Below are 25,739 nucleotides of genomic sequence, written 5' to 3' on the forward strand. Positions count from 1 at the left end.
CCACCCCCTATGGTTTATTTCAATTTACGGTTTTGCCTTTTGGATTACATGGGGCACCTGCAACGTTTCAAAGGCTAATTAACTCAATTATTCGAGGTCACGAAGATTATATCGGAGCATATCTAGATGATATTACTGTATTTAGTCAAACCTGGGAGGATCACCTTTCCCATCTGGATGCTACACTTCGTCTATTACGGAATTCAGGACTTCACGTAAATCCCAAAAAGACCTTTTTGGCTAATTTCCAACAAAGTATTTGGGCTATTTCGTTGGACAAGGCCTCATTAAACCCCAAGAGGAAAAATTAGACTATTAGGCTATTACAGGAGGTTCATTCCCCATTTTTCAACGTTGGCAACACCTTTGACCAAACTTTTAAAGTCTTCGCCCCACCAAAACAAGAGTGGCGTACGCCAGAGACGGAAAGCGTTTTTAACAAATTAAAGGATGCCCTTTCAGAGAAAGCAATTCTCCATTGTCCCGATTTTTCCGCTCCATTTTTTTTAACTTACGGATGCATCGGGGACAGGTCTTGGAGCGGTACTGTTTCAGAATCAAGGGGAGGCAGAAAGACCTGTTGTTTTTATAAGTAGGAAATTACTGCCCCACGAGATGCATTACGCTACAATCGAGAAAGAATGCCTGGCCGTAAAGTGGCCTGTCGAGGCCTTACGATATTACCTTTTGGGTCGGGAGTTCACTCTGGTAACCAACCATGCTCCTCTAGTGTGGTTAGCTCGCAACAAGGACACAAACCCAAGAGTTCTCCGATGGTTTCTCTCACTTCAACCTGTCACCTTTAAGACAGTGCATCTTCCTGGAAAACTGTTGGCACAAGCCGATTTTTTATCTGGCAACCCCACCCTTCCCGAGCGTAAGGGCCTAGGAGGGGGGTATGTGATAGATTCATTGGGAAGCACGCAAGAGATGCTCAATCAGGGATGGCTCTGTCAATACCAGGACAAGTAGGGCGTCAAGGGGTTAACCACATCTATTAACTGGAGGGAGGTATTGACAGCTTTAACAGCCAATCACGGGCGGGGATTCAAGTACTGAATTTTTCTTTGTTTTCTCTGTCGTTGCTAGGAGACAGGTGAGGGGGAGCTGGAGAATGACAGTTATGAATGGGCGTATTGAAAAGCTCCAGCTGAAGCGGAACGAAAACTCAAATAATTACATATATGAACATTGAGTGAAGAGTTGCGCCGTTGTGTTTTAACAAAGTTATGTTTCTGAGGTTTTGAGGGAACCGACTGAAGGTGTGTGTCGGAGTCGGTGATTGCTAAAGGTGTGACGAGGCGCTGCCGCCGGTGAGAGAACGAAGGTCCGACGACTCCGACTAGGAGGGAGGTGAACTACAGCCTCCTACAACGGTGCGGAGGTAGTTGAAGAGGCTACTCAAACTTTCGATCCAGAGATCGTACGGCGGGAGAGCCGCGGGGTGAAACTGACTCGGAGTCGCCGAGTGAAGGAAAAAACAGCTGAGGCAAGGGGCGGGGATCCTCAGGAGCCGCCGGCTGGAAGAGGGCAGTGAAGGAGTGGGCGGAGTTCTCTCGACGAAACCGATCCGCAGTAAGCAGCTGGCTGGAGGGACGGAAGACCTTCGTGGCGAAGGAGGTAGGAGAAAATAACTGTAATAAAGGCCAGAAAACGACGAACACTGTAGTATTTTAGGCGGGATAGAGTTTCATGGGAAAACAGACTTCCGTAGAATAGAGACATTTGTAAAAGAGAGATTTGTAGCCTAGAGCGGACAAAAGGAGATGAAAGTAAAAGTAGGTGCCGACAAATAGTGGAGCAAGTGCGAATGAAAGTCTGAGAAGGGAAATGCAAGCATAAAACGGACAAAAGCAGAGTGAAGGAGTGTTTTAAAATGAAGACAAGAAGGTATTTAATACCTTGAGTGAGAATTTGTACACACTGCTAAAGACAAGAGAGCCAAAGAGAAAGTAATAACAAAAGCATAAGAAAACAAAAAAATAAACAAGGAAGGACGTATGTGAGTTTAGAACAAAGGCCAAGAGCTGAGGGAAAAGAACTGAAGAACATAGACAGTAAAGAGAAGAAGACATGAATAAGAGATAAAACCAGAGGAGCTGAAAAAAGATAAGGAGAGTCTCAAGTTAACAGTGACTGTAAGGAGAACTATAACACTGAAGAAAGTAAACCTGAAAGACTTACCTGAATTATCCAACCGCATTGCTTGAAGTTGCCTCCTGTTAAGGTTGTCAGAAGAGTTGAAGACGTATCCTTTTACCTATAAACAAGAAAACTAAAGTTAATAAAAGTTGTTTCTGAAACAGAATAACACCTACTTTCAGTCTCAGAGTAATTATTTCATAAGGCACAGATTACAGGTTTACAGGCACCCAGAGCATCGGTGCAGGAATCATCCGTCGGGTGACGGCGTGAATGTAGTCGAAGGATTTCATCGGGCTTCACGTAAGAGGTCATCAGAGGGGTTCGGCCATGGCAAGTACTGTGTGCTCTCCAAAAAGAAATGTGACTGGTCCTGTGTGTCTTGCTGATTGGAAGATCGTCGGCATGGGGAATACTGTGACAGATGTTCCTCATTTCTGTCCATTTTGGAAGAGTTTGATCCAGACCTACTTGAATTTTACGTAGGCATGAACCGACTCACTTTGAGGGAGGATAAAGGGTTGTGTTGTGTTGAGGCCTGTATGAGTGGTGATGGCTTGTGTAGTGGTTGTGTTGTGGCCTCTATTGTAATTCGTGCTTGTTTGGGCCTGTATGGTGTGAGTGATTGTGTATGTGTTGTGGCCCTGTTCTATGTGAAATTGTCGATATTTAACGGAATGTATTCATTGCAAGGGGGAAATGAATCCAGGATTTTTCCAGGATTTTGGATAGATCCTTTGATGTTTTCCTGTAATGTGTTTTGGAATATATTTTCCTTTGCAGGGGAGGGCGAAGGTTTCCATAACTATGGACTTGGGTACAGAGTTTTGGACCAGTTCACGTAATGGTTTAGTTCATGTTTTTCCTTGCAGGGGAGGGGGGGGCGTGTTCTCATGGAATGGCATTATGGACTTTTTGGGATTGCACTTCATGTGAATTCATGATATGATTGAGTGCATTTACGGTCTTTTGTAGAATGCACTTCATTTGAATGCGTGTTGTGGTTAAGTGCTGCTGTGGACTTTTGCAGAATGCATTTCATGTGAATGCATGATATGGTTAGGTGCATTCTAGTTTGGAGGTACGTGTGTATGTACGTTCGAGTGAGTTTCGTGAATAAGATGTCTGGGTAGTGCCCTGGTTGGAATGTGGTGGGTAGCTGGGTGGGCCCATCCTTGAGTGAGGCGTGCTCAGTGCAGGGCAGTTTTATATAGGCTGTTTAGTGATCAATTGTGGCCCGGGGTTGCTGGTGGCTGTGGCCTGGGGCCATGGTGAGATTGATGTCGCATCACTGGGATGCGTGTGCTGGTGGCAGTGGCTTGGGGCCATGGTGAGAGTGATGTCGCATCATAGGGATGTGTGTGCTGGTGGCATTGGCCTGGGGCCATGGTGAGAATAGCGTTGCATCAGTTGGATGCGTGCGCTGTCGGCAGTGGCCTGGGGTCACGCAGGAGTTCATGGTGCGTTAGCAGAATAGTTTGTGGTTGTTGTTAGTTCTCCTAAGGGGGACCAGTTTGGGTTCTATACTTCCCTTGGCCATCTCGGGTTTAGAGTGCCTGTTGCCGGTCGTGGATGTCCGGGTGGGTCCATGTACCATTGGGTTAGTGCTCCAGCATGGCAGGCTGGAGGCCCTCGGGGGCAGCCTAGGGTGGAAGGAGTAATGCGCACTGAAGGGTAGGTTGGTTAGTGTTAGATTTAGAATTTGTCAGGTGCGGCAGGCCTGAGCCCCGAGGAGCAGCTCGCGGCCTGGTGGTAGTTCCTTTGGTTGTTGTGTTCTTGAGGGTTTTAGGTCCTGTTGAGGCCTGTGAGGGAGGTCTTTATCGAACTGGTGTTTGTCAGGGGTTATCATTCTGTTCGGGTTGTACTTTGTGTTGGTCATGAGCTGTTGTTTTTGGGTATCACCTGGGTGGTTTATACGTTATGGGCGGTTACGTGCTTTGTTTTAATTACTAAGGAGTGTTTTTATTGCAGTTTCCTAACCCGTGGTTATGTGGGGTGTAGTGGTGGTTTGTGTTCTCATTTGGGCTGAGTGTGCAGCATGGTGGCCACGTGCTGTGCATTTAAAGGTTGTTTTCAAAGAAACTTTCGGGGGAGAAGTGTAGTAACTAGGGTTACCTTATCTCGTGCTAGTACACGTGCGTTCTATTGTGAGAGTGTTGGTGTGGTGAATGACGTGTGTGGCGTTTGGGACTTGACGGTTGGGGAGTTTGCCTGCCGGGTGGGACTGCCAGTGTCTCTTCGTGTGTCCTTATCTTACCATCAGTGGGACGTAACTTAATAGAGAATAAAGACGTGTTACAATTTACCTGACTGCGATCCTGCATTATTACAAAGAGCCCCCACCCCTGCAAAGGAGGAGCTCCAACGTACAAACACACGGCATTCGTACGAGTGTCAATTCTAACGCTTGTGTTGTACGGAGCCTTAGGAGCGAAGTGAAAGGTCTTTAGAACTCTTGAAGACACGATCTTGTAACAGAAAGTGCCCTCTCTGAATAAAGAGTAGCTAATACACAGAGCTAAAAGAACACTAGCTCAGAGAGATACAGAGAGCAAAATCAGCTCTGCAAATTAAGGTGCAGCCTCAAACACATTAGAAGTGAGCAGTGGACGTGCTACTACACCAAGAAAGGTATTGAAAGGCACTATAAAACAGCACTGAACATGACAGAATTCGAATGGAGTGAGGAGGAGCAGGAGGCAGCCTATTCAGAGGACCTAGCCTACAGCTTCAAAGAAGTGCTGGGGGACACATTTATAGAGGCAGTGGCTCAGGGGGTAAGGCCCCTCCAGGACAGACTAGAAACAATAGAACTTTATCTGAGCAAGAAGGAAAAAAGCACCTTGCCAGAAAACAGCACGTCCACAAAGGTCCCTCTAGAGGACACTCAGGGGTGTAGTAAGGCCCGGAAGAGGAAGAACTCTTCTGACCCCCCAGGCCAAACAGACGGGCGGAACTAAAGGCCCCTGAGGCTACCAACGCGTTCCAGAAACTGAGAGACGCTTTCATTAAGAAGTCGGGAGTGCCGAGCCTCAATACCCCCTACCCGGGGGAAGATAATATGGGTGAGGAAGAGCAAGGTTCAGAAGAAGAACCAGGAAGGTCTCCACAATCCTCACAAGATGAGATGGACAAGGAGGAAGTACAACCTCCACCCAAGAAAAAGTTGAGGAAACTCAACAACATCGAAGAGGAAGAAGGGACATCAGATATGTTCCAACCCGAGGACAAACGAAACCCAAAGTCCTCAGAATGGCTACCATCACCCAGGGTCACGCAATACATGACCAACAGACTACGGAAGGCTCTAGAGAAAGAGGTGCGTCAGAGAATGAGGGCAGAATGCCATAAGCCCAAACTCCCAGGAAAAGTAGCGGAGGTGCCAGAACTTGATCTGAAAATGTTGACCTTTGTCTCGAAGACCATCAGAGACCCCAGAAAAGGGATCGATCGATCCTGGCGAAGCTGTCAAGAGAAAGTGCTAGACCTGGCAGGGCCGCTAGCGAAGATTATGGACTTAGCAGAGCGAGTGAAAGATACAGGGGAAGAAGTAGACCCGAAGGTGCTCGCCAACTGGGCCCAGAGAGCAGTTTGCCTCCTGGGTAACGCCAATTGCGCCATATTGTCAGAGCGCAGAAGAGGATTACTCCTCAAGATAGACCCCAAGCTAGGCGACCTAGCGTCATACGAGGCTGGCGAAGCAGCCCAAGGACTACTATTTGGCGAAACTTTTGGGAAAAGGCCCAAGCATCGATAAAGAAAATATTTCCCGGGAGAGTTTTTGGTGGGACCGGTCGGTACCGAGGCCGAGCGACCGGTCGCTACCAAGCCACAAGACGGCCTCATAACAAAAGAGCCCACTATTGGGAGAACAGGCAGCAAGACACCTTTTTCCACCAAGAGAAAGAAGAAGCAGAGGACAGGGAAGAGGTCAAAACTTCCCCACAGGTGAGACAGCACGTTTATCCACCAGTGGGGGGGGGGACATCCAGGATTTGGGAGAACTGGAACGCGCTTTCCAGCGATGCCTGGGTTCTGCAAACAGTCAAAGGCCCGCAGCTAGAATTTACAGAAAGACCTTATCAATCCCATCCCCCCCGCCCATTGCATTAAGCGTTAGCAGAGAAAGAGATCCTAGACTCAGAACTACGAGGACTAGCGAACAAAAGAGCAATAGAACCTTGCTTGACAAGCCCCGTGTTCGTAAGCAATATCTTCCTAGTTCACAGGAAAGACAAAGTGAGGCCTGTGATAAACTTGAGGGAAATGAACAAGTGGGTGGTGTACCACCACTTCAAGATGGAAGGAATCCCTGAACTCAGAGACACCCTCAGACAGGGCAACTGGCTCACAAGGGTGGACTTACAGGACGCATACCTCACGATACCAGTGCAGGAGAAGTACCGTCCTTTCTTAGCATTCGACTGGGGCGGACAATTGTGGCAATTTGCGACTATGCAATTCGGACTAGCATCAGCGCCTTGGGCCTTCACGAAACTCATGAAGCCAGTAGTGGCGACGATGAGAGAGAAAGGGATCAGAACGGTTATATATCTAGATGACATCTTGCTGATGGCAAACTGCAAAGAAACGCTCATATACCAGACAAACTGGGTGTCAGACCTCTTGAATTCATTCGGGTTCCTAGTGAATCAAGAGAAATCGGAGAGGATACCAGCAAAGAGAATGGAATTTCTAGGTTTCATCATAGATACCAGAAAGACGACACTAGAGCTCCCGCTCAGGAAAATAAGAGACATAAAAAGAAAGATAAGGAGTTGCCTCAGCAAAACCCTAATTTCTCTGCGGACGATAGCGAGAATAGTGGGGCTGCTAGCAGCATCAATACAAGAAATATTTCCAGGACCCTTACATTATCGGGCCCTTCAACGACTCAAAATAAAGCACCTACAGCAGGGTCTTCAATACCATCAACTGGTATCTCTAGACAAAGAGTCAAAGATGGAACTACAGTGGTGGTTACAGAACATGGATGCCTGGAACGGGAAAGCCATATTTGGCAACCAGCCCGATCTAGTGATAGAATCAGATGCCAGCAGAGCAGGCTGGGGAGCTTGCTGCGGAGAACTAGGGACAGGAGGGAAGTGGAGCTCATAAGAGCTCAAATTACATATCAACTGTCTGGAATTACTAGCAGGATCGTTTGCGAACAAAACTTTTACGAAGGACAAAGTGAATTCCTGTATCCTGCTGAAGATGGACAACATTTCAGCGGTCAGGTACATCAATCACTTAGGAGGGACGAAGTCCAAGTTACTGGCAGAACTAGCCAAAGACTTCTGGCACTTCTGCATGGAATCAGGGACATCAGTTGTAGCTGAATATTTTCCAGGCTCGCAAAATGTAATAGCGGACTGGAACTGCAGATATCTAATAGACACCAGCGACTGGATGCTGGACAAGGAAATCTTTCGACAGATAGAAAGGATCTGGAGGCCAGCACATACAGATCTGTTTGCGTCCAGACTGAACGCGCAAAAGAGCAGATATTTCAGCTGGAGGCTGGACCCGACAGCAGCAGGTGTAGATGCCTTTCTGCAAGACTGGAAAGGAGAAACACACTACGCCTTTCCGCCATTCATTATGATGAACAGAGTGCTAACCAAAGTGCGCAGAGAGAGCGACACTGATAGTGGTAGCGCCATTATGGAAGTCGCAAGTATGGTTTCCAGCACTAATGGAATTAGTGACAGATTACCCAAGAATACTACCAGCATGGGACAGCCTACTCACGGACCCAGTTGGGTCATATCATCCTCTGAGAGTGAGAGGGACACTCTCGCTGATGGCGTGCAAGAAGCAGGAGACGCTGGAATCTCCCTGGGGTTTCGGCACAGGCTGCTAGCCTCATCGCTCCGTCGTGGGCAACATCGACTAGAAGGAGCTACGACGCAGCTTGGAATAGGTGGTCAAGGTGGTGCAAAAGGAGAAATATTCATCCCGTTTCAGCACCTCTAGTGGAAATATATATATATATTTTTTTACTCTTTTTATTAGTGGCCACAAATATACACAGCACAATTACATTGTTTTCACAGTACAGGAGAATCAAATAATATACATATCATCGAGGTGCCAAGGGTTACATAGTTTCGTCATCATCCGGAATCATGTCACACAAGTGAAGGGTCCCCATATATCTTTAGGTCTGCTTGCCGCTGGGCGGGTGTGGACAAACCGCTCTTCAGCTTCGTTTACATATGTCAGTTCCCGAAGGAAATGTTTCATTCTGGGTGGGCCAGTACCTTTCCACTGCTGTAAAATGCATTTTTTGGCCACTGCGCATGAAACGTTGAACAGTCTCCTGACCTTTTCAGAGCACTTGCCTATGTCCCCAAACAGATATTTCTGCGGGGTTAGTGCAGTGGGAACTTGTGTGATTTCTTCTAGCATATCCGCCACCTCTTTCCAGAATCCGGCCACTATCGGACACCTCCAGTACATGTGGAATGCGCCAGCCCGACTTGCTTTGCATTTCGGACACTCTCCGGACCCATCTGGTGCAAACTTGGCTATTTTGGCTGGAGTGTAGTGTAGTCTGTTTACAATTTTAAACTGGATCAGGCATAGGCCAGCGTTCAAGGAAACCCTTTTGGTGAGCGAACAGTATCTGTCCCAGGTTTTATCATCTATGGAGACCTGTAGATTCCTCTTCCATTTAACTTTAACCATTTAGACTTTAATAGTCTGGAGATCCCCAGATTGTCCCCGGACGTCACCAGCTGTATACATGGATGAGTAGGGGGTTCCTCAGGGAAGGGTGCTCAGTGTTTCTGAAAGGCTGATCTTATGCAATAGTATTGAAGTACCTTAAGTGGACCCCTGCTAAACGCCCCAGTGACTTCCTGTAGGGTCGCAAATTTCCGTCAATGAACATGTCACCCAGTTTCATCTCCTCATTGGGATCCCAAGCCTCGCACAAGCTGCTATCATTCGTTGGCGGTATGCCAGGGTAATTCCAGAGGGGAACATCTGGGTTGTAGGGGGACACAACTCCCAATCTTTTAAATATAACCCTCCAAGCACCAACCGTACAGCTCACCGGGTTAAACTCACATGTGTCTCTGTAGCGTGTGTCAAAAATCACAGACTGTATATTCGTGGGGTGCGTGGTGAGTTCTTCTATCGCCACGTGGGGGGGCCCATCGGTTTCATCAGACCAGTATCTCGAGAATTGGGCTTGGGCAGTATAGTAGTATAGTTCAAAATCAGGTGCCGCTATACCGCCTGAAGAGTATGGTTCAATCATTTTTTCCCATCCTATTCTCAGGGTTTTTCCATTCCAAAGAAAGGCTGTCACCATTGATCTAAGTTTATTGAAGAAGGGTCGACCCGGCCATATGGGGATGTTAATAAAGAGATATAGGCAAGAAGAACCGCAACTCTTCCATGCAATGATATCGGAAGGCAGTCCCATAGCAGCAATTTGGTATTTAAGGTCTGTAGTGCATTTTCGTGGTTATCTGTATATAGCGTATGTTTATCTCTCGAGACAAGTATCCCCAAGTATCTAATGCCTTGTTCAGACCATTTGAGTCCGCATAGAGAATTGGGGCATTTGGCATTTGGTTGCCAGTGTAAGTGGAAATATTTCCGACTTGGCCTTATTTACGGAGTATCCTGAGTGAGCAGTAAATTCCTGAATCTCCGCCATAATGGGTGCAATATTGTTTTCTGGCTCACGAACATACAAAAGTGTGTCATCCGCATATAGGGAGATTAGCTGGGTAGAACCCTTCAGATTTATACCCCTATCTGAGTGTCTAAGCCTAAACGCAATCGCCATCGGCTCTATCGTTAATGCAAACAATATGGGTGAGAATGGGCAACCCTGCCTGGTGCCCCTCTCCAATAGGAATAAATCAGAGATGGTGCCCCGGGTTCCATGTATAGTAGTTTCACATATCTGATGAAGTTAGGGCCGATACCAAATGCCTTCAGTACCGGTAGTAAATAAGCCCATGACACTGAATCAAAGGCCTTTTCGGCATCTAGGGATATGGCCACTGCTTTCCTGCCCGGGTCTATTTGGGCTATGATACCAAAAAGTCTACGAAGGTTGAGGGCCGTGGATCTAGCGGGGATAAACCCACTTTGGTCGAGGTGTACATGTTTCGGGACTGCTGGTAGAAGCCTATTGGCCAACACTTTTGCAAATATCTTGGCATCCGTGTTTATAAGAGAGAGAGACCTGTAGGACGATATGTCCTGTGGTGGGCAACAGGGTTTAGGGAGTACAGTTATTATGGTCTCTCTCATCGTTGGAGGTAGTGTTCCGCTTTGGAGGGCTTCCTCCCACATCTGTAACAGCACTGGCACTAGCTCCTCGCAGAACTCCTTGTAGAATTCCGCTCCTAATCCGTCTGATCCTGGAGCCTTATTGGATGCCAAGTCTTTAATCGCGTCAGCAATTTCCTCAGCCGTGACAGGCTGGTCCATTGCCAGCCGGGTCTCCTCCGTGAGTGTCAGCATCACCAGTGTCTCTAAGTATGCTTTAATTTCAGTGATTGTCTTGGTATCTCTGTTATTATATAATTGCTGATAGAATTTAGCAAACTCACTATTGATTTCCTGCTCCCCCAGAAGGACCTCCCCACGTGGCGTTTGTATGCTTGTGATCTGGTTAGGGTGTCTATCGTGTTTTAATAAATTGGACAGTGTCCTACCAGCCTTGTTGCCATCACCATATCTATGGGCGCGGACCGGGGCCGCCATATATTGAACTTCTCTAGCGGTCTAGCGGCCAGCCTGCCAAATTCTTGGAGATGTGTCTGTATCTCAGCTAGTGTTGCCTTGTCTTGTGTACGGGTATAAGCCTCCTCCAGCTTCCCCAGTTTATGTTCAGTTTGGGTTAGTTCAGCTCAGACCCCTTTTAGGAGACCCACTGATTTCGATAGCAGGGTTCCCCTAGTCCATACCTTAAAGGGCTCCCAGACCGTGGAGTATCTGTCGACCGAGCCTATGTTTCTGCTTAGGAACTCCGGAATTTCAATGTGTAGCCCTTCTACAACCCCAGCGTCGCTCAGTAAGCCTCCAGGCATTCTCCAGTATGTGTGTCCCCTTCTGTTTGGGTGCAGCACCCGCCAGGCGTCCTCAAGGGAGAGTGGAGGTAGGATGTGATGCAGAGTAAGAACAGCTTTACTAGGTGACTTGTGATCGTACTGGATCTGTCCAATCTGGGATTGAGAGCAACATTGAAATCCCCTCCCCACAGTACAGTAGACACATCAATGGAAGTGATTAATTGGTATACATTAGTATAGAAGGCTGGGTCATCGATATTAGGACCATACGCGTTAACCAGTAGCATTTGTTGACCTGTGACCTCACCCCATACAAGAACATACCTACCAAGGGGGTCAGTTTTTTGACCTTCCAATTTGAATCCCAAACCTGGGTGTATAAGAGTAATGACCCCTCTCGACTGGGAGGAGTAACTTGTGTAAAATCTTGACTTGCCCCAGCTAGGCAATATGCATTAATTATTAGTATCCATAGCATGTGTTTCCTGCAACATAATCTGGGCACCATGTCTTGCTATGTAATTCCCCACTTTCTTAGTTTTAAACCGATTATTCAGACCCCTAACATTCCACGAAAGTAGTTTCATCTTCAGTTCATAGCCAATCTTTTACAGGGAAATGTACGGATGACATTACACACCTCAAAAATGCACCTCTCGTAGAACATGGATCGTGCCAGAATCTCAGAGACCACTTGTTTAACCATTAACCAATAACCTGTTTCTCCCCTTCCCATCCCAGGACTGGGTTTCATAAAATGAGACCCACTCCCCGTTTCAAACCATAAGTCTGTGCAACAACAATTTATTCCATACCCTTTAACCAGCCCCCCTCCCTCACCATCACCCCCAACTTGACTATGTTCCCACTTCAACTAGTGGAACATTCCAGGGGTAGTCATGTTGCCTCACATGACCGCCAATCCCGGTTCCCCACCGACCCACCTGTTCATAAATTATGAGGTCGTCTGCAGCATTAGTCAGACACGGACCAGACGACAAAGGCCACATATAACTTAGACAAATCTGCGTAGAACACATATCTCAATCAGTTGGACGGGGTCTGTTGTTCTGCGCCAGTCTGCCCCCCCCTGGGAGGAAGGGGTATAGAGGACTCCATATAGGACAAGGCTTCAGTCGGGTTTTCAAAAAAGTGTGCTCTCCCTGCATGCTGAATCCTCATTTTAGCCGGGAACATCAGGGAATACGTGATCTGGGGTGCTTTCAGGAGTTTCTTAACTGGTTCATATGATTGCCTACTCACTTGAACAGAGGCGGAAAAGTCTGGATATATGTGTATGCGATTGCCTTCATACTGCAGTGTTCCAGCCTCTCTTGCCAAGCGAAGAATTGTGTCCCTATCCCTATAGTTTAGGAGGCATGCAATTATCGTACGTGGTGGTGCTCCTGGCTTAGGTGCCGGTGCTAGGGTGCGGTGTGCTCTCTCTACCAGGAAATGTTCTGAGAGTGCTTCCAGCCCAATCAAGGATTTGAGCAGCTCTTCCATTTGTTTCTCCATTTGTCCCTTTCCAAAGGACTCCGTGCTACGCTCACCTGGACCCCACAGGGGTGTCGATCGGACCCGGACAGCTGCGGTCTCCTTCAACGTGATGCGTAGTGCAGAGATGACTGTCTGGATTGGCCTGCCTAGTCTTGTCTGCTGGACCTGAAGAAGTATTTTCCTGCAAGTGGAGACAGGGATTAACCACCTGTGGGTTTTAATGATGGCCTCCCAACTGTTCTCGCTCTCCCCCACTAATCACCTCCGATATCCCCTTAGTAACCTCACCTTATGTTCGTAAAAGATGAGCTCTCCATCCTGCGTGTCTTGCAGGGGCGCGTAGATACCAGTTACTTCACTGGTTTGAAGGGGTTGGGAGAGTTCCGGTAAGTATTGACTCTGAAGTCCCTGGCGGGATTGGTAAGTATCAGGTTCAAAGAGTTCAATGTGCCCGATGTTCACTCTTGTCCCCTTCCTTCCTTATGTTGCAACTGAGTTTGTGAGAAGAAGGTCTCGTAGCTGCTGCTGGCGTTCAGGTAAGAGTCTGTGTTACCCAACGCTGTCCGGTAACTATTGCATGCGTTAACATGTTGTTTTTCTCCTTCTTTACAGATGCGGCATATGAAAATGTGGAGAGTTATGGAATAATACCGCCGGTGGTAAGTCTATGGTGGTAAGAGGTTGTATTTGTTGATTCCCTTGGCTCACCTTGTTATTTCTTGTGTCCCCTAGGTGCCGGATTACGGCGAAGAAATGATGGAGACAGTGCCAGATCGAAAGATGCTGTGAGAACTGGCGAGTATGGCGCCGTGCTGGAGCTGGCGAAGCGACGCGTGCAGGACTGATGTACTTTTCAGTTCCGGAGATGAAATGGTTCCGGAATTAGGTGAGGAATTTGAAATAAGTTTGTTTTCTAACCTTGTCCTTTTCTTCTTCTTTATTCTAGGAGCTCTGGATGCGAGGCGGGCGTGGCAGAAAACTGGATGCTGGCTGCAGGCACGCGGGCGTGGCAGAAGACTGGATGCTGGCTGCAGGCACAGTGAGCGTCAAGCTGCTGGATGCAGAATAACGCGAAGCATGTGCTGCTGTTCGGGTGTGGTTTAAATAGCCTCCAGGGTAAGAAGTTCCCTAGAGCCACGCCCGAGTAAAAAATAGTCCCTGTAACAAAATAGTCCCATCCAGGCCTCATGTAGGCTTGGACTCTTTTGCAGCATGGTCTGCATCAGGTAAGTAAAGTCTATGAGCCTGGCGCCTAGGGTTGTTCTTCCCCCTGGCCCCGGTTTGTCTGGGAAGTTCCGATGGAATCTTTTCACCAACCGAGGTGCATGAACGTGGTCGCTAGGCTCCCATGATCTTTCTTGTGGTCCGTAGCCCTTCCAATTGATCAAATAAAAAAGTTTTGATTTAATCATCTTGGAGTCCAGGATATTTTTCACCTCGGATTCAGGTTCTCCATCTATCAAGACAGGGTCAGGTGGTTTGGTTAATCTTGTCCCTGGTTGAACTGGTTTTAAAAGTGAAACATGAAGGACAGGATGAATTCCCATATTAGAGGGTAATTCCAATTTGACGGCCACCGGGTTGATAATGGCCTTAATGGTGTAAGGTCCCAAATATCTAGGATTAAAAGTCCGAGTTCCCTTCAGAGGTATAGGTTTTGTAGCCAGCCAAACTTGATCCCCAATCTGGTATTATGGAGTTTCACTTCTATGTTGATCAGCATTTTTCTTGTATTTCTCTTTTGCTTGTTTCAAATGTTCTGTGGCTTCCTTAAAGGCTTGTGTAATAGTAGAGGGCAAATGACTAACTGCGGGCATTTCTAAGTGCTGAGGTGAATCGGGTTCTGAGGTTCGAGGGTGATGTCCATATATGGTATAAAAAGGGCTTTGTCCGGTTCCTGAATGTACAGAGTTATTGTATGCACTCGGAAATCCATAAAATATCTTTCCAATTGCTTTCGGTCTGGTGTAACATGCAGTGTAGGTACTGTTCAAGGGTCTGGTTGGTCCTTTCCATCTGACCATCGGTCTGGGGATGGTGACTTGTTGATAGCCTCACGTTGATTTGTGCCAGTTGACAACATTTCTTCCAAAAATGCGAGATAAATTGACTACCTCGGTCAGAAACCAATACGGAAGGGAATCCGTGTAATCGAACAATGTTTTCGAGGAACTCCTTGGCCAGAATCGAAGCAGAAGGTAACCCCTTTAAAGGAATAAAGTGGGCCATCTTGGAAAAAAGATCCACAATAACTAGGATGGTGTTAAATCCATTACATGGAGGTAGATCTGTAATAAAGTCTAAAGACAAGGTGTGCCATGGTGTAGGTGAAATATCCAAAGGTTGTAAAAGACCAGCAGGTTTTTTCTTCTGGCTTTTGTTTTGGGCGCAAATGCCACAAGACATCACAAATGACTTTACATCTTTTCGCCAAGGGGGCCACCAGAACTGTCTCTTAATTTTCGCTTCAGTTTTTGCGATACCTGGGTGCCCTTCCATCAGGGTGTCATGGTAATTGGAGATGACTAGTTCTTGTATTTCCTTGTGTGGTAGAAATAGTCGTGCTTGATAGTAAGGTAGGTCATTGACGACTGAGTAGTCCGGGCCTTTCTTTATCCAGTCCTGCAGGGTTGCTGCATCTAAGAGTTGTTGGATTTTTGAATTAATATCTTCTAGTGTCTGTAGAGTAATTATGCCAAGAATTCTTTGCTCGGGAATTATTGGCACCGGTTCCGGGTTTGCATATGCTTCTCCCATCCCTATTCGGGATAAGGCATCTGCTTTGCCATTTTTGCAGCCTGATCGATAAGTGATCACGAAATCGAATTCGGCAAAGAACAATGCCCATCGAAGTTGTCGCGATGATTGGGCTTTGGCTGTTTTTAAATACTGCAGGTTTCGGTGATCGGTTATTACGGTAATAGTATGCCTGGCACCAAGAAGATAGTGCCGCCAAGCCTTACAGGCGGATTTGATGGCTAATAGCTCTTTATCGGTAACCGCATAGTTTAACTCAGGTGCTGAGAACTTTCTGGACCAAAACGCTACTGGGTGAAGTTGACCGGTTTCAGGATCCTTCTGGGACAGGACAGCTCCCATGGCTAAACTGGATGCATCAGTTTCTACTATGTATGGAAGCTCAGGGCGTGGATGCTTTAAGACAGGTGCTGATGTGAATTTCGCTTTCAGCTCTTGGAAGGCCTTTTCAGCCTCTTCGGTCCACAAGAAGCATTTGTTTTTTCGCAAAAGTGCTGTGATGGGGTGTACAACATGGGAGAAGTCCGGAATGAATCTGTGGTAGAAATTAGCAAATCCGAGCATGCTTTATACCCCTTTGACTGAACTGGGTGATGGCCACTTAAGAATTGCGTCCACCTTTCAAGAGTCCATTCGGACTCCTTTTGGAGTCAGGATAAATCCAAGAAATTCAACTTCCGTAGCATGAAAAACACATTTTTCCAATTTTTCATATAACTTGTGCTGGCATAGTTTCTCAAGGACTGCACGCACGTGCTTAACATGGTCTGATTCTGAGGAAGAGTACACTAGAATATCATCTATGTATACGACGACACAGACGTCAATGAGTTCACGAAGGACATCGTTCATAAAATACTGGAAGGCTGCTGGTGCATTGCACAACCTGAAGGGCATCACCTGATATTCGAATAATCCGTACTTGGTGCGAAAGGCAGTCTTCCATTCGTCGCCTTTTTTGACACGTACCAGATGATATGCTCCTTGGAGATCTAACTTAGTGTAGATACAAGCATCCTTTACTTGGTCTAGTAATTCGGGGATCAAAGGCAATGAGTATCGGTTTTTTACCGTAATCTGATTTAATGCGCGGTAATCTATGCACGTTCTAAGGTCACCTTCCTTTTTTGGCACGAAGAATAAAGCTAAGGATGCAGGAGACTTGGAAGGACGAATAAAGCCATTAGCAAGGTATTGGTCCAAGTATTGCCGTAGGTGACGATTTTCAGGTTCCGTAAGGGCGTAGATTCTACTGCATGGGGGTTGTGCACTGGGTAGGAGGTCGATTTGACAATAGTATGATCTGTGAGGAGGTAATGTTTTGGCCTGTTCTTTTTGAAAAAATTCCTGAAATTCTTGGTATTCCTGAGGTAACTGCACGATTGGGTTAACGACTGTAGCCAGGCCTTTGTTCAAAGTTTTCTCCGGGTAACAGGTGTGTGCACAATCCGGGAAGGTTATTCTCTTCTCTACCAATCTATACAAGGATTATGTGTTTCCAACCATGGCATCCCCAGTATTATCTGGAACTGTGGGGCTTTTATTAGATCAAACACAATAGTCTCTCGATGCCCATCTTGACTCAACAGTGTCATCTCTGTAGTGGAATGAGTTACAGGCCCCGAGGCAATCTCAGTTCCATCAACTGTGGTGATGACATCCAAAGTGGTCTTTTTGCAAAGAGGTAGATTCATCCGTGACACCAATTTGTGGTCCATATAGTTTCCTACGGCCCCGCTATCTATGTATACCCTTACTGCGTGCATACGTGATGGCTACCTGGGATCAAGTAGGACCATTGGGATGATCAGATGCGAGGTCTGAGTGTTCTCCTTTAAGCTCGGCAAGCGGACCTCTACGTTTGTCGGGCGTGGTCGTTTCCCGAATCAGGCTCTATGTGGCTTTTATCAGCAACTCCTACCACGTTCTTGGGTGGTTTTGTAGGGCAATCCCGTAGAAAATGTCCTGAGGTTCCACAGTACAGACACAACTGCATCTGTCATCTTCTTTCTCTTTCCTTTTGAGTTAAGGGTCCTTTAAGCCCCCCGATCTGCATAGGTTCAGATGCATCTGTTCTTTTGGGGGCAACGTTGGGTTTAACCAATACCCGGTTCTCGAACTTTGCTCGATCAGTCTTTCGGTTCTGAAGTCGGTGGTCTAGCTGGACCACTAAGTCTATAAATTCAGTGCAATCCTGAGGTGGGTTCACAACTTGAGCCAAGACATCTTTGAGTTCTTCCCGAAGTCCACGATGAAAAAATGCAATTTGTTTTTCCTCCGGCCACCCGGTTTCCACCACCAACCTATTGAAGGTTGCAATATAGGTTAGCAGATCCTGGTTACCTTGTCGTAAGGATAAAGGTTTGTTGTCCAGGGCTTGACCCTGTGAGTGTCTGGAGAATAGTTTTTCCATGCTCCTTTGAAAACCCTGAAAATCCCGGAGAAGAGGATCATCCTGGTTGACTAATGGAATGGACCAATCCACTGCGCTGCCACTAAGATATGACAATACAAAGGCTACTTTGGCTTGGTCACTTGGAAATGCTCCCGGTCTGCATAAAAAGTGCAAGCGGCATTGGGTCATAAACACGGCAAACCTTTTGGGGGCCCCAGCAAAGCGTTCGGGTGGAGCTAACAGAATATTTCCTGGTAAAACCACTTGCACTGGATTGCTTGCTGAAACGGGGGTTGGGTTTCCCCCATATCCAGGTAGTGGCGTTGCCCAGCTTGGTTTTGCAGTAGTTGCCTAGCCAGATCATCCGTGCGCTCCTTTGAGACAATCTGTTCTCTCCTGAGGGCATTAGTCTCTTGGCGAGCGGCATGTACTTCCCCAATAAATTCCCCCAATAATTGGGCCAGTTGGTCGGTTTCCGAGGTTTCCATAACACCAGGGTGGGTATTTGTAGAGAGGCTTTGCGTTCTGTTACGCTCACCTGGACCCCACAGGGGTGTCGATTGGACCCGGATAGCTGCGGTCTCCTTCAACGTGATCCGTAGTGCAGAGACGACTGTCTGGACTGGCCCGCCTAGTCTTTTCTGCTGGATCCGAAGAAGTATTTTCCTGCAAGTGGAGACAGGGATTAACCACTAGTGATGGCCTCCCAACTGTTCTCGCTCTCCCCCACTAATCACTTCCAATATCCCCTTAGTAACCTCACCTTATGTTCGTAAAAGATGAGCTCTCCACCCTGCGTGTCTTGCACGGGCGCGTGGATACCAGTTACTTCACTGGTTTGAAGGCGTTGGGAGAGTTCCGGTAAGTATTGACTCTGAAGTCCCTGGCGGGATTGGTAAGTATCAAGTTCAAAGAGTTCAATGTGCCCGATGTTCACTCTTGTCCCCTTCCTTCCTTAAGTTACAACTGAGTTCGTGAGAAGAAGGTCTCGCAGCTGCTGCTGGCGTTCAGGTAAGAGTCTGTGTTACCCAACGCTGTCCGGTAACTATTGCATGCTTTAACGTGTTGTTTTTCTCCCAGATTCGAGGCGGGCGTGGCAGAAGACTGGATGCAAGCACGCGGGCGTGGCAGAAGACTGGATGCTGGCTGCAGGCACGGTGAGCGTCACGCTGCTGGATGCAGAATAACGCGAAGCATGTGCTGCTGTTCGGGTGTGGTTTAAATAGCCTCCAAAGTAGTTCCAGGTAAGAAATACCCTAGAGCCACGCCCAAGTAAAAAATAGTCCCTGTAACGAAATAGTCCCATCCAGGCCTCATGTAGGCTTGGACTCTTTTGCAGCATGGTCTGCATCAGGTAAGTAAAGTCTATGAGCGCCAGGACTGAACCCAGACAGCCCCTAGCCGGGGCTGCTGAGGTTTAAACAAATGTCTGGAAGCCTGCTCCCGGAGCTGAGGGCCTTGGTACTGATGCCCGGGGGTAGGCATCATGACACTCCGCCACGCCGACCACTCAAATGTTATTTCTCCTTGATCTAGATTCGAGATCCTCGCACTTGCTTTGCAGTTTGCTCATTGTGTCTTTGATATGGGTAATGTCTCGACTGTGATGGGCAATAGTATCTTCATTCACGGTTATCCTGTTCTCAGTCTCTGTGACACGTGCGCTCTCTTTGTCAATTCTGGCCCTCCTGGAGCCTATAGTGGCAACTATTTCATCTAGCTTCGTGTTTACTGCCAGGAACCCATTTTACACTAATGTGGCCAGTTTATCCTCTTGGTCTGCCCCTTCAAGTTGGCCAGTTAGATTGGCCTCTGGATGTATCTCCACTGCCACGGTTTGATTTTGAGTACTGGTATACGTGTCCATTGGCCCTTTTTTCTTACTTCCGGGAGTTTTGGATGCTTTGTTTGTTCTGTTCGGTTCCCCCATGTCGGCGCAGGATTGCGTGTCTATCCTAGTTGTATTTCGGAGACGTTTTAGGGCTATGGTTTCCAAAGATGGTCTTGGTCGGCACGAAGTGGCCGGGTATATGAATATGCCTGCAGCCCCAACAACTGCTAGGTCTATAGGGCAGATTTGGCCCGGATGAATTGTGTCCTCTCACGTATGCAGCGCCCAGTTATGGTTCTCGAGACCCCTAGCCTCTCCGCCGAATGCCAAAGTGTCACGGGATTTTATCTGTGTGTTGCAGCTGCTAAGGAGGAGGCCGTGTGGCAGCCGTTGGATGTTTCTGTAGCCGCCTCCGGATGCAAATTTTAAAAGTTCAGATGTGTCCTCCGTGACATCAAGCAGTATCACTGCAGGCCAGTCAAAAACGTGCGTGCACGCCACGGGGGGTCAGAACCCCACAGCACAGTCGCACTGTCCGTGATAACCAATGTTCATTGCATCGTGGTCGCTTGAATATTAATGTCCGTTCAACCACGAACAATACAGTTTAATTGTGGTTTTCTCTGCCCTCAGACCTCGTGCGTGCCAGCATAATACGCCCACTGCTGTACCCAGAGCGTAGAAGTGCTCCGGTCGCTAGACTGCGGCACGGTATGGGTAGGCGATAAACCCGCGGCCGGTCAGTCACAACGCACACCTCTCCCCCGTATTTTACAGTCTCTTACTTGGTTTGAAGTGCATTCATGGACGCGCTGCCATCGGGCCCAGTCACCCAACGGATGAGCCAGTTTACCATAGGAGATTCGCTGCAGCGGCGTCCGGGAGGTGGGGAGGGGCGGTGGGCGTCCACAGCGGTCTTCAGCCGGGAGGTCCCAGTCAAGCCCAGGCACTCGGTGCGGGAATCAGGCGCCTCCGTTCGGCAGCGTATCGAGGGCAGGAGTCGTATGTCAAAGCTAGGTGCGAATCACCGCCGCAAGCTCCACCCACCTGCGGCCCACAGCACACAGCATCCCGGTACTATGTGTCGGACGGACCCAGCGCCGCGGGTCAGTGAATTTTCACTCAGGGATATCTCGGCGATCCCAAGCCGCAGCAAGTCCGGATTTTCTCTGGTCGTGGTCGAACATGCAGGCAGTCGCTCATGCAGGGTTTCGGTCTTCCAGACGGCCCCGAGTGGATAATTTAGCACAGGATATTACGGTGGGGCAGGAGCTCCGAACCTAAGCGGCCATTTTCCTCGTGCGCAACAGCGCCCCCCACCTCTAGTGGAAATATTAAATTTCTTAGCTGAGCTGCTACAAGATGGGAAGGCTTATAGAATGATAGGAGTCTATAGATCGGCAATATCAGCGGAACACACACCCATAGAAGGTGTACCCGTGGGGGAGAACAAAGCAGTAGTAAGACTGCTGAAAGGAATAAAGTTCAGAAAACCACTACAGCCAAAATATGACTCATTATGGGACGTGGCGGTAGTCCTCAGACTACTAGTCAGCTGGCCAGCAAACAAATATCTGTCTTTGAAGCAACTATGCGGGAAGCTAGCAATGTTGCTATGCCTAGTGTCATGTAGAAGAGTAGCAGAAGTCAGAGCTCTAGACGTAAATAGGAGAGCATACGGGCCAGAGGGTGTATCTTTCACCCTAGTGAGAAGAACAAAGACCGACTCTGCGACAATTGTCTACCCCTATTTGCAAGAGCACCCAAATGGTGTGTAGCACCCTGCATAAAAGAGTATGAGCTGAGGACAGCAGAACTGGGCCCATGGGAACAACAGTTGCTGATAGCGTGTAGAAAACCTTATAAAGCAGTACCCACAGCCACCATAGCAAGATGGGTCAGAGAAGTAATGCAGATAGCAGGAATAAATATGGTTAAATTTATATAATATAAATTTAAATATGGTTAAATTTAGAGCGCATTCTGTGAGAGGCGCGATGGCTTCAAAAGCGCATGGCCCGAGATTGCAAGACATATTACAAGCAGCCAACTGGGCAAGCGATACCAATTTTAGAACATTCTACTTCAAGCCTGTACAGTGGCAGAGACAGTAATGACAAGCTTTGAACAAGCATAATGCTTGCCTCCGTCTTGACATAGAATGAAGATTACCCCTGCTAAATAGCACAGGTAGTCTTGATTCTATTAAAGACAGGGAGGCGAGCATTACTTTCCCGCCCTAGATACACGTGAGTGTTAATATAAAATGATGATGTAAAAGGATAATGATGTACTCACAAAAAATGTTCTCCCAGAATAGGGTGTGTATCCGCCTCCCTAACAAAATGTGTTGTATCCTCCCTTAGAAGATGATCAAAAGAATAGCTGAACCAACCGATAAGCACAGAAGATGCAGAGCAAGACCGCCAGTTCTAGAGCGGAACAGTTGCAGTTCAAGATAGTTCAAAAGACGTTTATCAAGTTGGGATCTGTTGAAAGCTGGTTCAAGTTGGGTTGCAGTTAGAGAGCAGTCAAGAAGAGGGAGAGCACAGGAAGTGAATGGACTAGGGTCACAGGGACAGGTCATGAGGACTACAGCAGACCCGGGGCAGAAGGGAAATGTAGTTTTGTTTTTAATAAAAAAATGTTTTTCTCCATTTAAATGTTAACAAATGGTTTATTGTTGAAACTGCTGGAGACAGGAATAAAATAGAAGATGAAGCATAATGCTTGCCTCCCTGTCTTTAATAGAACCAAGACTAGCTGCGCTATTTGGCAGGGGTAATCTTCATTCTTCTTCACTCCCACCTCCCTCTACTCGGCACAGCCGCCACCCAAGTGGTTCCATAAGTATTTTTGCTTAGTAGGAGCTGTCAAACCATCATACCTACTTAGGGCAAGAAAACGAGAAATGTGAATTCATTTTCTTAAACCTCTCTGTAGAACTGTTATGTTTGGACTTAACATTTGACTTTTTTTAGAACTCCTTTCAAGAGCACTTTGTGTTTTTTTGAATCAACATTTTGAATATTTGCCTTTCTTTTGGAATGCCTCCTACCTCCTGTGGCAGTAGATTTTCTAAGACGCTTTTACCCCACTCATGTGATCATTTGTGGCTAGTAACATAAGTACAACACTTCGTCTTTAGATTTAGTTTTTTTTTAACATTTCCCGTCCAGCTAATATGCATCGACTGTCTCATAATTAGTGTTCATTTGGCTCATATTGTCTTTCTCTATGACCGTTCACTTTATTTCAGTGCCTATTTGAGTTGTGCAATCAGACCATGGAAACGCTTTGTGGAAAACACCCCACATGAGATACGTGATGGGAACTCACTAAGACTGTCTCTGGACATGAGTATGAAGTTATGAAAAGTTGCATTCACATTATGAGGAAGCTCGCGATCTGAGTCATCATTCGGTGGAGGAGGGAGACCACCTCCTAGGGACTGGACGTGGATTTCTTTTCTAACAGGTTACTTGATTGGTTTCTGTTTCGAACACGAGTTTGTGACCTATAAAGGTGGATGGGTCAGGTTGTTGCGGCATCATTCCAGAAGCGTAAACGTGTAGCTCTGTTGATTGTCTTGCAAGAGAGTAAAGCGGCTTTTGTTTTTGCTGCTACACACACATTATTGCATGAGCTGTGTTTCTCGACAATCCTCTTTCCACATCAAGAAGATTATGCATTTTTTGGATGTCAGTGCCTGGTACACCCCTAATAGGCCATCCATAGCTCTGGGGACACACACACAGGGACACCCACACGGACACACACACACACACACACACACACACACACGAAAAAAGAGAAACTTACAAAAGTAAACATTTGAAAAAATGAAAAATGTTGGATCTATTGTAAAAGGCAATATGGTCTTGTATTCGACATCTGGAGAAAAACAGTCACCATTAGAGCCTTTGCAACAAGTTAAACTGGAGTCATTCTGTGTTCATTGTCTATGTGGGGAAGATTATGTAGAAACCTTCTCCAAGTGATGCCTTCTGGATTTACAGGCTTAATATCAATCTGAAAGGAATGAATGAGGAATTAAACATGAACTGTTTCAAACAGTTTTGTTTAAGGCATTCATTATTTATGCTTAGTTTCCTGTTCATGGTAACAACACAGTAAATGTAGTCATAATCTATCATTCTAATTAGTGTATGCAACATAGCAAGGCTGCATTTGGTTGCTAAGCAACCGCTTCACTCTTTAGCCAATACGCCGCACCGGCAGGCAGAAGTCGGCTGAGGGAGAAGGCCAAGGAAAGGCCTTGCTGAAGAGTAGGTTCTTCCATTCTACAGCGACCAGCGAGAGGGCAGGAGCCCATCTTAATGTTGATCAGCACAGCTGACCCGAGCTGCACTGATGGACTTCCCCGACCAATGCATGCTCTGCAGCTGATCCCAAAATGCTCTGGCATAAATATAATCACCTGTGGCCCTGACTAGGTTGATTGGGCGAGATTGAAGCCTACCAGCTGCTTTTGCCGAGGATATTGCCCCATCCGACGTGCTTTTGCTCACACAAGAGCCCTCTGTCCCAAAATGGCGGGCGCAATGCGGCACAAGAGCGAGGCTGCATTTGGTTGCCAAGCAACCACCTCACTCTTTAGCCAATCTGCAGCACCGTCAGGTGGAAGCCGGCTGCGGGAGAAGGCCAAGGAAAAGGCCTTGTTAGCCCCTGTTTGCTCCAGTTGTGACAGCGCCGAGTTATACTCATCACGCACAAGACCACTACTATGAAGGACCCGTGTAGAGGGGACCAGTGGAAAAGGCCCCCTGTGTTCTCCACCGCTTTGGGCTGCTCTACGAGTACTCACAAGACATCTGTGACGACTGCAGCCATGCAAAATCAAGGTGAGCAGCCAACCGCACTTAGCGGTCCGCTGCCCATCTCTGCCTCTCGCTTTTCCTACTACCCCACCCACCTCAGTAGGCTAGCGCACCTCCGAGCACGCACCAACACTGCGACATCCAAGCCGCCCAACCTCCCTTGCATTCCACAATATGCGCACTGGTTGCAAGATGTCCCCACCAGCCCATTATACGCCTGTACTGGCCGCCCTGAACAAAATATACAGCCGGCATCCCAAAAAAGAACCTGTCCTCCCGACCAATGCCACATTCATGCCCCATGATGTGATTCTGAATAATGCTGCCACATGTTTACATCATGATATCACTTTGAATAATGATGCCACGGCCGCCACATGTATGCTCCATGATGTGATTTTGAGTAGGGCTGCCACATGTTTACACCATGATATCACTTTGAATAATGATGCCACGGCCGCCACATGTATGCTCCATGATGTGATTTTGAGTAATGATGCCACGGCTGCCACATGTATGCCCCATGATGTGATTCTGAGTAATGCTGCCACATGTTTACACCATGATATCACTTTGAATAATGATGCCACGGCCACCACATGTATGCTCCATGATGTGATTTTGAGTAATTATGCCACGGCTGCTACATGTATGCCCCATGATGGGATTTTGAGTAAAGATGCCACGGCTGCCACATGTATGCCCCATGATGTGACTCCCACTAACGTTGCCCCATGTATGCCCAATGATGCCCAAGGTACTACTTCTAAGAGCAACCATGACAGCTCATACTTAAGGTGTGCCCTGATTAATGCCCACTCCATCAATGCACACGCCCTTGATATCTACAATATCATCCCCACCCATGACCTAGACATCCTCATGATAACTGAATCATGGCTACACAAGGCATCTGGCCCTGCTCTATCCCTAGCTCTACCACCAGACTACACCATCATCAGATAGGACCGTTCCACTATGGGTGGAGGAGTAGCATTGATAGCTAAAGAATCCCTCTCTATCAGAAAAACAGATAAAGACAAACAACATCAGTGACTACCTCTTTGCCAAAAATCAGCCTATCCGACCACTGCACCATCACCCTGCATCTTGTGAACCGACCACCAGGTCCCCTAGGTGACTTCCAAACAGCCCTTACTCACCTCCTCTCAGACTATCTTAAACAATCAACCAAAGCCATCCTACTTAGTGACCTCAACCTGGGGCTC

Source organism: Ambystoma mexicanum, chromosome 3q (genome assembly GCF_040938575.1).
Source record: "Ambystoma mexicanum isolate Mex_15411 chromosome 3q, UKY_AmexF1_1, whole genome shotgun sequence".
NCBI classification, from domain to species: Eukaryota; Metazoa; Chordata; class Amphibia; order Caudata; family Ambystomatidae; genus Ambystoma; species Ambystoma mexicanum.